Genomic DNA, 17,127 nt, shown 5'->3' with positions numbered 1-17,127 from the left:
GGAGTCATTCCAACTGAAGAGGGAAAATTATGGGTGAGTTGGAGCAAGTGATAGCTTTGTGACTATATGCTGGAGCCACAAATTCCCGTCTTCTGACAAAACAATCCTTCTATCTGAAGAAAATCTATCCGTTCACAAAAGCTATTCTTTTATATTATCTGTACATGTACACATAGAAAAGAACCTTTGGATCAGAAGATAAATGCTTCTATTGAAAACACAATTATTTGTTGCCCCTCAATTTTCTTTCAGAGATGAGCCTTCTTCCATATATAGTAACAAGCTGTCATTCTTCTTCCCATTATAGTCCACCAACTTGCATGGCATACCTTACACACTGACTGGATCTTTTATTAAACAATTATCTAGCTATTTGGGAATTAATAAGAGGCAGCCAAGAATGAGAACACTGTGAATCTTTAACTAGTCCTTTCATGCAATTAGTTTCTTGTAAATAGACTGAGTGTTATCTCAGCTGCTCCTTCCTTCTCTAACAGCCACTGTCAATCCTTAGACTATTCACCACAGCTGACTGGGCAGAAGTGAAAAGCAGGGTGTTCATCAGCTGGAATAAGAACCCCACCTGTTTCTTCCACAGCTTCCTTCCACTGCTGAGGAAACACTGAGGAGATTATCACAGAAGCTGGGGAAATCAAGCAGCCTATTTTTGTGGATGGCAACACATATTAAATCTCTTAAACATGTGCCATTGGAACTATGAATCCTAACCTTTGTTAATTGAAGTTTTCTTAAAACTTTGTTGTTTGAAGACTCACATTGTTATCCGTTTTATTTATCTGGAAGTTTTCTTTCAGTAAAATCAGGGATCTTCCTTCCATTGAACCAGAAGGGGCAAAATATATGCTAAAAATGTAAGGGGTTATGCCAGGCAAGTCAAGTTCCTTTTGAGAAGAACTAGAACAATTTTAAAGAAAGCTTTAAACATGAGATGAGTGGAGATGATGGTTAGAATAATGTTACTTGAAACATGAAGAAATACATCAAAACACAGAACAAAGCTCATTTGAAGACCAAAAGATTATTCTTTTTTTACTAGTATTGCTTCTCCATATCATCAATAATCAGAATGTATTATATATGGTAAAGGAAATTATATTTTGGCCAAGAAGAAAAAAAAATCCATTCCATAAAGCATTATGGACAATTTGTACAATATATTTTGATGCTGCCATTTATACATCTTTTCCATAATTCTATTGCCAATATTTAATAAAACTGTATAAAACATACAAAAATATTGATTTCTGTAATTTATTTCCAATTTTTAAAATGCATTTTGTTTTGTAAAATACAGTGTGTATAAACCTTTTAAACAACTATCTTAAAAACTATTTTAAAATGTAGTGTGGTGAATTTTTGAGCTGAGAAGCTAATTTAGAAGAACTTGGAATATAATCTTCAAGATTTGTTTTATTATTTCATGTGAAGTTTTGTTTAACAAAGTTTGACCAACTTGAAACCTTTTTAAGAAGTGGGAACTTTATAGAACAAAGAATAATATAATTGGAAGAAATTTCATTTCATCAACAATAAAGCAACTTCTTTGGTACCCTCTAGCAAAAACCTAGAATTTTGTTTGCAGCCACTTATAGTTAAACTTTATGTGTTTATGTGTGGTAAAGCAAGATGGGTATACGCTTCCAACAAAACAAAGAATATTGCATATCTAAGTGAATGTAAATCAGTTATGCTACAGTATATTTACTTTGCTTCTTTTTCAGTTATACTAAAATTTAACAGTAATAATAGCAAAGCTTTTAATGAATAGTCAGCTAGAGTTTGAGTTCACTATAGTGTAGGGGTTAATGATAATGAGCTTATTTTAGATGAGAATCCTTGTCTATGGGACTTAATACTGAGGAATTATAATAGGCTGATGTTTCCAAAGGAGCAGAGAGAAACTGAAACTAGATGGAAAGTGGATTTGGGGTGGTGTAATCTCCTGAATCAAAGGGAGATAGGGGGATAACCCATATGAACTCCAGACAGCATCTCTTTGTTGTAAACTGTACAAGTGGGAAGTTTTTGTAGGCTTGAGAATTGAATGACTGAGAGTTCTGGGATCTGTGTGTCACCTGTATGGATATTAAGTTCTGTCTATCTTAATCGTTTCAGGAAGTAATTAAAAATACGGAAAGATTTTGTTCTATTTCAAGGTTGCAGGCACACACATGCAGACACAGTTACTACAGAGCTGAAGTATTTATTAAAATTTAGGAAGATACTTTGAAACATTGTCAGAATCAAATTTGAATTGTGGCTTATAAAGCAAGGGGAAAGCATCATAATGGCTTTAATATGCAATAGACTGAGACAACCTACATTTCTTATTGTCTGTCATATAGCAAAATTTAAAAAAAAAATACAATAATAATGATAGTTCTCTAAACTGTGTTGACTTGTTACTGAACGAAGTGTTTCCAAGATCTAAATCCTGGACAAGTGTGGTATGCTAATGTTACAATAAGTACAAACTGAAAAATTGAAAAAAGATGGACTCTGAAAACCTCAGTAACTAAGGATAATCATATTTCCTGACTGAAACTATGGTAAAAATTATATTATTTTTAAAGGCATCATAGAGTTTGTAAAAGCTAATTGGGATTGTGAAAATTATCTCAATTTATAATTTATAAGCTCAAGTATAAAAATTGCTGGGAGATAAAAGGAAAACCATACAAAAATTATTCTTACAGATCTGCAACTTTATGCTTTTGAAAGATGTTCATTCAGGTACTTTTCTCAGATCTGGAATTCTGGTCTGGAATTCCTTGTACTTGCACATACTTGTACCAAAGAGGAAGATTCAGCTCCATATTCAGATGCTGTGCTCAGGTAGGTAGGCTATCTTAGATTAACATAGATGGAACAGTTCAAAGAACAATTGACATTTTGTTAATAGAAAAAAATGAAGGGTAGAAATGTGAAGTGTTCACCTTTATGAACCTTTTAATAAGTCATCTGTCAAAGAGACAAAGGGTTACCATTAGAAAATAATGCCTTTATCTGAATTTCATCTACTGAATTTGTAGTTTAGGACTGATTAACCTGAGCCATATAACATATTTGCAGATAGAAAATGAAATAATGGATTTGTGATTTCTGCAGAAAGAAGGCTATCGATAAAATAATTACCTGCAACTGAAGAAAATTAAAGTATACCAAACTTATTTGAAACATATTATACAGGCTCATCCAATGCATTGGAACCATAACTAATCTTATGCTCTTGGGTTTTTCAAGAAAATAGCAGTGCCCACCAAAGCCAGAAAAAGTCTATCAACACATAAAAGTGACACATAATAAAAAGAAAATTTCATATGAAAACTTTTCATGAAGTGAATTGCAAATACAGCCTCTTATGAATGCTATAATTATATCAAGCCAATTTTCCAAGTCCAAATACAAGAAACAATTGACTTTGGAAAAGCATATTAAGTTATCAATGAATGTAAAAAGTACCTTCCACACAACAAGGTTAATTCATGGAACATCCTATTTGGGATATATTACTTTTCATTGGCCTTCTAAATAATTGAGTAGCTGCTTGAGGCCATCATCTAGAGATGGCTTTAAAGAACAGCTATTAAGAAGGTGAAACAACTAAAGACAAGAAAATAAAACTAAAGGCAAGTGAATTGGGGAGATATGAAATGAGGAAATCGGGAACCAATCTTTGCACTCTAAAAGAGGAATTTGCATTATTCCAGGGGTGGCCAAGTCTGGGATGATATGGGTGAAGGTGAACATGCCAGCACAGCATTCATGATAAAAGTTTCTGGTCTGGAAAAGAGAGAGAGAGAGAGATCAATGAAGTCTTGAGTTATGTATCTTGTATTTTTTTTTTAAATTGCTCACATCCATTTGTCCATTCTTTTTCAATTTAAATGCCAAATCAGAATAATAGAATCACTGAGTTAGAACATTCTTTAGTGGTCATATAATCCAATCACAGGCTTACTACAGGATCCACTAAAACATTTTTGACAGTTTTAATCCACTGGTTCTGACCCTGTCTATTCTCTCTTTATATATTTGAAAGAAAGGAGTCCCTACAGATTTTACTCTACTAGTTTACTCTACGACTCGGTTCTACTATAATGGGTGGAGCTCATGTCCATTTCAAGGCCATGAGCCAGCCCTGTCTGAAAATGTTTCCTGGGTCATATGGCCAGCATGATGTTGTGGAGTGCTGTTTCCACCCCACCAAGGTGGTACCTATTTATCTACTTGCATTTGCATGCTTTCAAACTGCTGGGTGGGCAAGAACTAGACCAAGAAGGCACACACCCCATTACATGATGCTCAGGTCTCAAACCCGGGCTGTCAGTTTTCCAGCTGACAAGCCTATCGTCTTAACTGCTAAGCCAACATGTACTCAATATTTGAAGATTGCTTGCATATATCAACTCAGGTATCTTTTCTGTAGGTTAAACATTTCCAGATCCTTTAAGTATTTTTTGTAGGGCTTGGTTTCCAAATTACTCATAATATGGGCAGCTCTTCTCTGAGCTCACTCCAATTTAACAAGATTTTACTGTGACACCCAGAACTGGACAGTAATTTAAACATTCATTCATTCATTCATTCATTCATTCATTCATTCATTCAATCAATTAAATTTGTTTGCCACCCATCTCATCACAATGGCTTACAACATTAAAAGCAATAATACCATGTGTGCACACACTCATACAAAAACACACAAACAATCAGAATAAATTACAAATGTGACAAAAAGAAGGGAAGGAACAAAATGTATAGTGGGTGAGCTGGGATCTGCTATTGGTCCATCAACTTCCTCCAGTGTGATACTCCACCTTTGGGGCTCCAAGACAACTGGCAGACCCAGGTCTTCAAGCCCTTAGGGAAGGCCAAGATCTGAATATGGTCTGAGTGGATCTGTAGAGTGGAACAATTAGTATCCCTAGATAGTATTTTTCTTTTTAGCCACTATCTTACACTGTACTGCAGACTCATGTTTAAGTTAAGGATACCTATATCCCTTTTACGTAGAGTTAAAGGTAAAAATTGCCCTGTTCAGTCATGTCTGACACTGTGCTTATCTCCGTTTCTTAGCTGAGGGAGCCAGCATTGTCCAAAGACATTTCCGTGGTCATGTAGAAATGGAAAAATGAAAAAGTATTGTGCAGAAAAAAAATACTGTATAGGAAGCTAACCATACTAAGCAAAAAAAGCATCCCAATGTGCAAATTAAGTGTGCTTCCCCATTCTCTCTGCTCCTCTTCCAGTTTTGTAGTGGTTATTCTGGTCATTAGCATAATCTCAACCTGAATAGGTGGTTGTGTTTTTTTTGCATAGTATATTTTTTTTCATAACCTATTTCCATTTTAAAATAAGCTAAGAGATTGTTGGAAGCTTTCAGAATACACCCAGAGAGCTTAGAACATAAGAAAAAAAAATCAGCAGAGTGATTTATTTGGGCTGTTTTCCAATTATAGAATGAAGGATAAACTCCATGCTTAGAACAATCTCCAATTTCAAACTGGGTGTCTGTCAACACTAGAATCAAGACAGCTGGGTGCTGCAAAAATAAAACTGAGGTGGGGGGGGGAAGGGTTTATAAGCAAGGAGTCTGTGTCCTGCAGAGACACAAAAAGAAGACAGGGATGTGGGTGAGGAAAGAGCTAAACAGGAGCAATTTTCTCTTAAGCATATCATTCCTCTCTTCCATCCCATCTGAATGGAACAACCAGCCTCCTAGATGTGCTACAGAAAATCTGGTAATCCTATTGCAACTAAATCTATCCTGCTGCTACAGTAATTTCCATTCTCTCTATTGGGCAGCATCCAGTGAATGACACCGAGGAAACAGCTTAGCAGCAGCGGTGGTCACAAATATGAAAAACCACAGGGAACAATAAATATTAAAATGTTAATGCATAAATTCTACTTTTTCCTGCTCTTTTTTTAAAAAAAATCTCTCACATTAGACTGGAAAATAAATAGGGCTTTTCCTCTATGATTTGGCTTGCACGAGCCCTGATTTAAAATGCTAAGGGCTTAATGCATATGAAACACAGAATTGCAGAGGTCACAGTTATAGGAATGATACCCTGATGCCAGAAAGTGTCTTATTTTTATTGAAAAATCAAAGGGAGGTTTGATGTGACTCCCTATTCCTTTTTTAGAATTAAAAGGCCATTGTGAATGCACTTAGATTTGCAGTATAAAGCTAATTTATCCTGGCATTAAGAACTAATTTACTCAACCTTCTTTTGTTCTTATTTCCATCAAGGTTGGTACCATGTCCCTTGATGAGTTGAATTCAGTCAGTAGATTGTTTATCTGAGCCGATAATTTTAGATGGCTGAGGTAGTACAACAGCAAATGCTTATAAAAGAGTTCATTTTTTCAAAGGTAATAGCTTAACAAATTCATACAGAATTTGGTCTAAAATTGGGATGGCCAAAGCACTGATCATTTTCACCACTATTACCAAATGATTTTCTGGAAAAATATCTTGGGGCTTTCGAAAATCTCATTAAGCACTGTATAGGCAATCAATCCTGCTATTTACCATATGCACAAAATTTCATTTTATTCTAACCCTGATTACATCAGCATTACAGCACTGATAATATCCCAATTTTATACATTTTTTAAAAAATATATTGCTTAGCATATATATTTGCAAGTCATTGTGATCAAGCAAATAATGACAAATGCATATTTTTTTCCATTTCAAAGATAAAATAGAATATAAGTAAATGGTGGGGTAAGTATTTATGATATTTATGATTTGTTTTGAGAAAAGTATATTAATACAAATTTCATGAAGCTTGGTAAAAAGTATATTTACAAAAAGGTATAAATTATTCAGAAATACAGTTGTTTATTTAAAGAGAAGCAGCAAGAATAATAATGTCTACTGTCATACTTAGAATTTTAAAATATACCTTTTCTGTGTGATCTTGGGTATATGTACTCTTGCATCCTGTCACTAACATATAATAATTCCTTACTTTTTAAAAATAACTAGACATTGTTTATTGCAAAAATAAAAAATATAAATAGCCACAACAGATAGAAAGCTTTAAAAAGTGGAAAAAGTGGAGACTAAACAATTTGAAATAAGATAAGCCACTATCTCTACTGTCCATTCCTTCAAAATAAAAGAAAGCATCTGCTTAATACTTAATTGTTACACATGCAAATATAACAAACTTGCATCTGGTTGAACAAATCAAACTGAAGATTAACAATTAAATTTTCTTAACTTAAAAATTGATAGATTCGTTCCATATAGTCTTCCACCAAGGAAAATACAAGTTTGGAAGTTTTTTTCCATTGCAGATTACTGATGTTCCTCCTTAGTTTTGATGTGACATGATATTTTCTGTGACTGTCGGGTTAGGGGTTAAATGATAACCTGGGCTACTCAGTGTGGTGTCCAAACTGGCCTTATTACTTTGCCACCTAATCGCCATCCTCAATACACAGAGGCATATATCAACCTTCTTCTTAGGAAATGGACAAGAGATAGTTAAGTGCAATTATGATTGGTATGTTTGAACAAAGTACATTAGTACAATATATTATATATAAGGTAAATAGCATCTTCAAGTTGCTGTCGGTCTGCCATTTTAAATCAGTCCACGAATATTGGCAGAGCAGATTAGGACTGTTTCCCTGAACTGGTGTAAACAATCAGAATGAAATGATGGCAGATATGGAGAAAATCATTTCCTAGAGCTGCATGATACACAAAATCTCATATGGGATGAAGATCAATCAAATGCTAACTGCTCTGTAGGAGATAGAAGCCAACATATACTTAGAACTGATTGGAAATGACCACCATGCCAGTTCTCATGGGATAAGAAATGGAAGAAGCAACTTTTCACAGTAAATACATATGGAATCCACTCTGAATACACTCTGTGTAGGGGTTATAGTTGCATTTCTTGTGCTCCATCATGAATACCAGTTTGGGAAGAAAACAAAAGGAAAGAAATGCTTGAAATTGCTTTGACATACCTACAGATATACCCACAGGCTAGGTCTAGAGGGGGGGGGGGGAAAACCTGTTTTTAAAAGAACATCCTGCCATTCAAAGAGTACTTAAAATACCCATTGCAAGCATTTAGTAAGTTCTATCCTCCAGTGTAGCACCACCAGGGAAGGAGGAATGAAAGAAAGAAACTTGCACCAAAACAGTGGAATGCAACTGACTGCAAATTTACCTTCGTAGAGCAGGAAAATCCAATGCCTGGTTCTTACACCTCAGTGCACCCTCTCTTTGAAAAGCCACAATTAAATGCCTCGAAGGCCTAGTTGTCCTTTTAGTTTAGGAATGTAGACTGAAGGCCTCTTGGCAAAGCAATGTAGGGTATTCTCCTTTAACTTCACTTGGGCATGAGGGACAAAGGTTTTCTTGTTTCGTTCAGTATATGCAGTATATTCAAGTGTGCATTGTCGCAAGGAGCAAATCATGCACCAGGAAGACAAATGGTTAACAGTGAAAGCCCAAAAAAGGTGAAAAGGAGAAAAGGAAGGGAGAGGGAGTAATAAAATACTCTACCAGGTCTTTCGTTTCTCTAAAACCATTTCTATATAATTGTCATTTTCACTGCTTTATTCTGAAAGATAGGGGTTTTTTTTAAAAAAAAACTGTTTCTGCATAAAGCCTTTTGACAAAGATAAGGTTTTGTGGGGGAGAAAAAGCATCTGAAAGAAAGCCTTAGTTACAGGCATGACGTGACCTACTTGCATATCTCCTTTTGTGCAGAATAAAAGGCTCAAACCTCATCAAAATCTTCACTCGAAACTGGAAGCTGTCTCAAATTGTTAATTCACAATTCTTTCTGTGGTAATTAAGCATCTAATGCTCCAGATGGCTAAGTGTTCAAATTTAGTAAATTTCAGCTCAGCTGAACAACTTCGTTTCAAAATATGTGCAATGCTAACAACCAGCAGTTTTAGCAAGTTTCAAAATGAGTCTCTTTAACATTGAGATGCTTCATATTGTTTAACAAACAGTACAAGGTTGCTACAATCTGCTTGCTTCTGATTTCTGAAGACACCATCAGAAGCACAATGAGAAAAGCCAAGTTGCCAGCACAATGAAAGCCTATACAAAAAAAGGAAGCAGAAAAGAATCACTAAGGAGAGAAGCTGCAATTAAATAGTGCAATCCGCCTACTAAGGGCTCTGTCTTCTGGTGATGGTCCTGCCCCCCCATTAAAAAAAAAGTCAATGTCAGAAATGAATAGAATAGAATAACAGAGTTGGAAGGGACCTTGAAGGTCTTCTAGTCCAACCCCCTGCTTAGGCAGGAAACCCCACACCACTTCAGACAAATGGTTATCCAACATCTTAAAAACTTCCAGTATTGGAGCATTCACAACTTCTGGAGGCAAGTTGTTTCACCGATTAATTGTTCTAACTGTCAGGAATTTCTCCTTAGTTCTAAGTTGCTTCTCTCCTTGATTAGTTTCCACCCTTCTTGTCCTGCTGTCAGGTACTTTGGAGAATAGCTTGACTCCCTCTTCTTAATGGCAGCCCCTGAGATATTGGAACACTGCTTTCAATGGGTTGACCATACTTCCAACCACTATTCTCAGTGACTACTGAATAAGCAATGAAGCGGAATAAGGGATCTCTCTATACCAGAAGCTGTGGTAGGATGGTGCTCCTTAAGTGATAACTACCAGCAGCAGAAGACCTGCAGATCCAATACCACAGACTGATTGTTCCAAGAAAAAGTCTTGGCACAAAAAGAATGATTCTCCTTCTCTCACATAACATCCATGAGAAATAAAACTGGGAGGGGAGGGGAGAGAGAGAAGGAGATGAAGCAAGTTGTCTGTGACAATCTCCAAATCCCAGTTCTCTTTATACCAAAAAGATGTACTTCCCATGTAAAATAGTGGCTGAGGTCCCACATTTCCCATTTTCTCCATCTTGATTCATCAATGGATGCACCTGATGTCATTTGCAATGGTTTTTTCCTAACTTTCTTTGATCTTCTAAAAAGCTTGTATTGTAAAAATAAATAATAAAACACCTCCCTGAAGAGCTCAGCTATATTGCCTGAAACTTGCTTTCTATAGGTGAATCATTCAAAATCAGAATGAGGTAATATAAGGCAGCATATTTCAAACATGTGAAGTACCTTCTCAGTTTTCCTTTCCCATTGGGGTTTTCTGGTAATAAAGCCTGTTTTCAGGTTGGCTTTTTCCCTCTGGAGAGAAAGAGATAAAAAGAGATCAGGAGGAGAAAAATACAAGTTGTGTGAGCTGATTTACACTTAGCACAAGCACAGCAATGAGTTTCTAAAGAATTGCAGGAACTCTGGAAGGCCAGATTTCTAAATAAAGCTAACATTACTAAAGCAGGATATCTGCTATTGATATTCATCCTCCAATTCATGGCAAATAATTGAGATGGAAAACGGGAGCAGTGTAGCATACATTTGTCACTTTCAATCCTGCAAAGGATTAGAAGATTGACTAGCAATGACCTCCACCAGTGGAGTTAAATCCTGCTTGACTGTCATTGCTGTTCATTGCTAGATAATATAATTTTTCTCCATTTAAAATTTTATGACCCTCAGATAAAATTCTAAAACTTTATAGTTTTAAAACTTTATAGTTTTACAATGGTAAGTAATAGTCAGTATAGTAAATAAATTAATACTCATTCATTAATACGTATCTCCCAAAGGATATTAGTTAAGTAGTTTAAAAGAATTTAAGTATTTTATCACCTCTATATTTTACAAATTGATTCATCATCTTAGTAACCCAGGTAATTAGCTTTTCAAGTTTCAAGTTTCCTTTAATATTTTATTGCTTGTAATTATTTATTTTCTTTTATTCTAATCCTTTTAATAAATTGTATTTATCTATTTTACTGATCATAATAGAAGTATGAACTATTACTAATGAAATACATAATCAAACAAACTTCTTGTAGATGAAAAAGAAGTAATTGACATGTTGGCATGAAGAAAACAACTAAATTAACAGCCTGCATGGTCAGCTAAATAATACAATTTTCATTATCACATTCCTGAATTATGCATGATCCAGATCATAGATATTGATACATGAGGAAAGCTTTTACAATTTTTCAACCTAATTCCTTCAATTTCCTAAGAAAAATCATCATTAAATTTATTTTAAAATATTGAGAATAGAATAGAATAGAATAGAATAGAATAGAATAGAATAGAATAGAATAGAATAGAATAGAATAGAATAGAATAGAATAGAATAGAATAGAATAGAATTTTTTATTGGCCAAGTGTGATTGGACACACAAGGAATTTCTCTTGGTGCATATGCTCTCAGTGTACATAAAAGAAAAGATACGTTCATCAAGAATCATAAAGTACAACTCTTAATGATAGTCATAGGATACAAATAAGCAATCAGGAAACAATATCAATATAAATCATAAGGATACAAGCAACAAAGTTACAATCATACAGTCATAAGTGGAAGGAGATGGTGGTGGGAACGATGATTAAATTAAATGTGCAAAATTAAACACATTTTGTTTATTTACTAAATTTATCCTTTGCTCTTTTTACAAGAAGTCAAGGCAGCTTATTGGGGGGAGGGGATCTTTTTTCATTTATTTTCGGCAACAGCAACTTGCTAATGTAACCTACTTTACCCAGTGAGTTTCCATGGCCATGGATGACTTTGAATTGGAGTCTACCTACTTCTACTTCAACATTCTTAAATACTATACTATACTATACTATACTATACTATACTATACTATACTATACTATACTATACAATACTATACTATACTATACTATACTATACTATACTATACTATACTATACTATACTATACTATACTATACTATACTAGCTTTATATAAATATATACCAAGGTAAGGAATCAAGAGTTAAACATGGTGTGTAAACCTGTACAAAGTCCAGAGCCTTTATAGGAATTCTAAAAGTAATGTATTGAGATTGATATGTAATCCATTTGGTTATAATAAAACTGATGCAAGCCAGGGAAGCTTAAATTACATTAAACTAAATTACTGGATGTGGAAAATGGGACCCTTGGAGATGGCAAGATAAACAGTGGGACAGATTAAGGGGGAGATAGGAAGCTTAAAGATAGAGAACCTGGAGTCAGTAAAAAATCAAAACTATGAATTTCCAACATGGGACAGGGCTGGTTCAAAGGACAGAGAAACTTGGGAAAAATATACCGAACTGTGTAATATGTACACCCATGGGATAAAGAAAAAGGAGAGGAACAGAAGAAATTTAGCCTAAGGAGCAAAAGAGAAGAAAACTATCCTACAAAAAGGCAGCATAAGAAAATAAATGGAGCAAAAAATACAAGTTTAAGTGAGAGAAAATGACTACTAATAAGGAAGCAGGATGAAGAAGAAAAGAAAGACCCTTTGCCCTACTGGGATTATTCTTCCTCTAACTATCACAAAATGGGAGGAAATTTGGGATAAACAAATGAATCCTAATTGTTAGTTGGCATTTAGAACATATCAGTGGTGAAATCCTCTGCGGATTGCCACCGGTTCACTGCCCGCACATGCACAGTGCGTGCCAAACATGTGCTGCTCATGTGCATGCGTAGTGCATGCCAAACACACATGCATAGTGTGCACCAAATGCATGCTGAGCACACACACATACACAGGGCGCACCAAATGTGTCCTTTGCACTGAAAAAGGATGCTTTCTAAAGTAAGTAGAACAGCGAGGGAGGGAAACAGCTGTGCCACGCTATTTAGATTTAGAATATAAATCACATGGCAGAACTGATGGTTGGAAATACCAGTTCAGACTAACCAGTAGCTTTTTTTTACTACCAGTTTGCTGAACCGGTAGCTTTTATCACTACCAGTTCACCCGAACTGGTGGAACCAGTAGGATTTCACCACTGGAACATATCGTAGAACATAGAATAATAGAGTTATTATCCAACCCCCTGATTAAGCAGGAGACTCTATACCATTTCAGACAAATGGTTGTCCAGTCTCTTTTTGAAACCTCTGGCGATGGGGCAGAAAGTCTCTGGGGATGGGGCGATTGAAGAATAGGTATTTGTTGCTATTTTCTCCTTCCAGAGTCTCAACATCTTTTTTTATATTGTGGATGCAGTATTCCAAGTGGGGTCTTACTAAGGCTTTGTAAAGCAATACTAGAACTTTTAACAGATTTAACAGATTAACAGAGTTGGAAGGGACCTTGTAGGTCATCGAGTCCAAGCCCCTCCCCAAGCAGGAGACCCTATTTCTGCCTCTGCCTAGGATTGAACTCACAACTTCCTGATTGTGAGGCAAGAGCTCCACCTCTAGGCCACTGGGTCTTGGCTCACATGATGTTGATTCTATCCCTCTATTAATGCAGCCTAGGATTGCATTGGCTTTTTTTGGCTGTTGCCACACACTGTTGGCTCATATTTAAGTCATTGTCCACTAGGACTCCAAGATCCCTCTCAGTTACTGGTATTAAGCCAAGTTTTATCTGCTCTGTACCTATACAGTTGATTTTTCTTACCTAAGTGTAAAACCTTACTTTTATCTACATTGAATTTCATTTTGTTAGATAGGGCTCAGTGTTCAAGTCTATCAAGAAGACCCCTTGTGGGGTGTTCGCTATTCCTGCCACTTTAGTATCTGCAAATTTGTTGAGTTCCACTTCTATTCCCTGGCAGCTCAGCTAATGTGCAAAAAGAGTTTCTCTTGTGGGGAAACTACTGTGAATTATACAGATTTGGAGTGAAGGGATGGAAGCTTGAAGGGTGATATGTATAACCTGGTAAATGACAGGTATAGATCCTATAGGACTCTTCAAAGCAAATCAAATCAAAATAAAAGTTCAACCCACCACATTGTACTTTAAGACATTCAAAAACGGCATATGAATCCTGTATCTATCCTGAGAGAAACTTGTTTCTCTTTGTTCAAATATTCCAGCACAACAGATGTAATTCTTTATGTGTTAAAAACCTTCTTCTATTTTGGCACTGAATTTTATTCTTTGAGCACAACTCTCCAGCTGTGTGTTTAAGATATGTGTCTGCTTCAAATGCATAAATATTCAAATCCATAGATGAGGCAGATGAAGCTGGTTTTACGCAAAGCAACTTGAAACAAATTAGGCTCCTATCAAAGACTTGAGCTGCCTCAGAAACTGAGAGGATATAGATAATTAATCTCAAAATATCTTTTTAAATGGTTACATTACACCCCCCCCCCCCCCCGAAGAGCTCTGTGGAAGGAAAATTAGAAGTGGTGAGAAATGTTCAGTTGAAGGAGAAAAAAGTAAAGACATAGAAATCAACTAATCCCTGTCCTTAATGTGCCCTCTTCACGGTAAGTAAAGGCATAGCAAATGACTTGCCTGTATGGTTTTCTACTAGGTCAGGGACTGCTGGATAGCCTTTTAATGTAGTTGTGAGGAAATATGCAGTTTCCCTGAATAGCATTCAACACAGAGACCCATGCTAAAATAAATTGTTTCTGAGAATTTGTGGATGGCTTACAATATGGCCATTTTCTGGAATTAGGCCTCAAAAATAATAGTTTTTGATGCAATGGACGAAACAATATATGTTTCGCAATGGTGGCGAATATTTGTAGCTCGGGTGTAAAATGAGGGTGAAGGTTCATCCTCTGAACTTGTGGGTTGGTTTCTGAACATTTCATTACTTGGCTAGGTAACATCTTTAGCAGAGTTTAGGGGATATCTAGAAGTTTAGTCCCCTAAACTCTGCTGAAAATGTTACCTAGCCTGGTAACCAGTGGTGCTATTCAGCTGGTTCTATCGGTTTGGGAGAACTGGTAGCGGTGGCTGCGGGAGGCTCCACCCACCTCCTGGACATCATCACATCCCGTTTTTGATGCTCTGCATATGCGCAGAAGATCCTCCGCATGTGCGGAGATGCGCATGCTTCCATTTGCAAACCAGTAGCAAAGGTAAGTGAATATCTCCCTGCTGGTAACGAAATGTTCAGAAACCAACTCACAAGCTCAGAGAGCGAACCTTCACCCTAACATTATATGTTCTCAAATGTAGAAAGAAAAGAATCCCAAGTCATCTTGACTGGCTTCACTGTAACCCTTCAAGTTATACTCCATATTGCTTTGAAGAATTTTCTAGTTTTCTAGAATTTTACATTGATCAAGGTGAGAAAAGAATGAAAGCACTATTTATTCAATGTAAAACATTTTTTATACAATAATAATTGTTGCTTTCAACTTTATTTGCTATCTTTGTGGAGCAACAGTTCTATTAATCTTAATAAGACCACTGAGCTGACCTACAGCAGTGGTGGGATAGGACATATACTGACATTTTCCAGATCATAACTGACCTTCACAGTTGTCAAGATTAGGCACTTGAAGTAAACCAAAATCAGGGAGGAATAAGTGCATCTAAGAAGTAGTTAAAAGGGCTATTTTCTCTCAAATGATTTGTTTCCCTTGAAAGAAAGATTAAAGGAAGAAATTATAGTTAACTTCAAATAGTAAAAGGACTGCAAGGATTCAGGACCATGTCAAAGATATTTTTTTTAAAAAAAAACATTCTTCTTGATTCAAACATATTTCACAGAGAAAATGGCCAAATGTAATTTAGTGATGCATCACATGGATTTCTACCAGCTCTTGATAGCAAATTATTATTTGTTCACCCTCAATCTGCCATCTACAATATACAGACTTTATAACACTGTCCTACTTTGTAGGATTGTGAAAAACTTTACTGAGATAAATGTAGGTTATACTCAGAAAACAGAATAATACAGTTGGAAGGGACCTTGGAGATCTTCTAGTTCAGGGGTGGGCAGTTGTGGCTCTTTTACAACCTGTGGACTTCAGCTCCCAGAATTGGAGTTGACAGCTTGGCTGTCTCAGGAATTCTGGGAGTTGAAGTCCACAGGTTGTAAAAGAGCCACAATTGCCCACCCCTGTTCTAGTTCAACCTCTGCACTTCAACCTGCATTTACTCTAGTGCTGACACAAGAAACCCTATACCAGTGATGGCTAAACTTTTTGCCATCGTGTGCCAGGAAAAGGGGGGAGGGGGTCACATGCATGCGTGCTCACACCCATAATTCTATGTGCCGCACCCCCGCACATGCACATGCACCCCCCCCCGCTCTTGGCACATGATGGCACGGTGGGCCCGGTAGGCCTGTTTTTCTCTCTCTCCAGGCTCCAGAGCCTTTCTAGGAGCTTATGGAGGGCGAAAACACCCCTCCCCACCCACTCCTGAAGGCCCTCTGGAGGCAGGAAACAGCCTGTTTCCCTACTTCCAGGGGCTCAAAAGGCCAAAAAATCAGCTGCCCGGCACTCACATGAGGGCCGGAGCTGAGCTCACGTGCCCACCAATATGGCTATGCGTGCCATAGGTTCACCATCACAGCCTTATACCATTCTGGACAAATTGCTGTCCAATCTCTTTTTAAAATCCCCCAGTGATGCAGCATCCATAACTTCTAAAGGCAAGCTGTACCACTGGTTAATTGTTCTCACTGAGGTTGGATCTCTTCTTGATAAAGTTCCCATCCATTTGCCTTGGAGAATAAGTTGACCACCCTCTCCTTTGTCACAGTCTCTTAAATAGTGGAAGACTGCTATCATGTCACCTTCCCAGTCCTTCTCTTCATTAGACATACCCAGTTCCTGCAACTGTTCATCATATGTTTTAGCCTCTAGACTCCTAATCATCTTTGTTGCTCTTCTCTGCACTTTATCTTTTTTATATCATTATGCTCAGAACTGGATGCAGTTATTCCAAGTGTGGCCTTACCAAAGCTGTATACAGCAGTGGTGGGTTCAACCGGTGTTACTACCGGTTCTCTTCATGCACATGCTTTGCGCACAATCGCTGAACTGGGAGGAACCCACCACTGGTATATAGCACTATTAATACTTCATGTAATCTTGATATTATTTCTCTATTGAAGCAGCCTAGCATTGTGTTGGATTTTTTGGCAACCGCAGCACACTGCTGGCCCCGTACTTAAGTAGTTGTCCACTAGGTCCTAGACCCCTCTTACAGTTTCTGCTGTTGAGTCAGGTACCAGCTAGTCTATACTTTTATAATTGGTGTTTCTTGCCTATGTGTAAAACCTAG

At 36.7% G+C, this 17,127-nt stretch overlaps 1 long non-coding RNA gene across 1 annotated transcript; it reads right to left on the bottom strand.

Annotated features, from left to right (window-relative positions):
* Positions 1-2,208: 2,208 nt before the first annotated feature.
* Positions 2,209-10,228, bottom strand: LOC148115109 (uncharacterized). The gene is made up of 2 exons (XR_015732181.1): positions 10,160-10,228; positions 2,209-3,804 (listed from the first exon to the last, which is right to left on the bottom strand). It is a non-coding gene; the product is annotated as an uncharacterized LOC148115109 (long non-coding RNA).
* Between the last annotated feature and the right edge of the window lie 6,899 nt (positions 10,229-17,127).

The sequence above is a fragment of the Pantherophis guttatus genome, chromosome 2 (genome assembly GCF_059756535.1).
Source record: "Pantherophis guttatus breed Tessera chromosome 2, ASM5975653v1, whole genome shotgun sequence".
In the NCBI taxonomy this organism is placed as follows: Eukaryota; Metazoa; Chordata; class Lepidosauria; order Squamata; family Colubridae; genus Pantherophis; species Pantherophis guttatus.
Note: the sequence above shows the minus strand (reverse complement) of the source record. Positions and strands in the feature narration are given on the sequence as shown.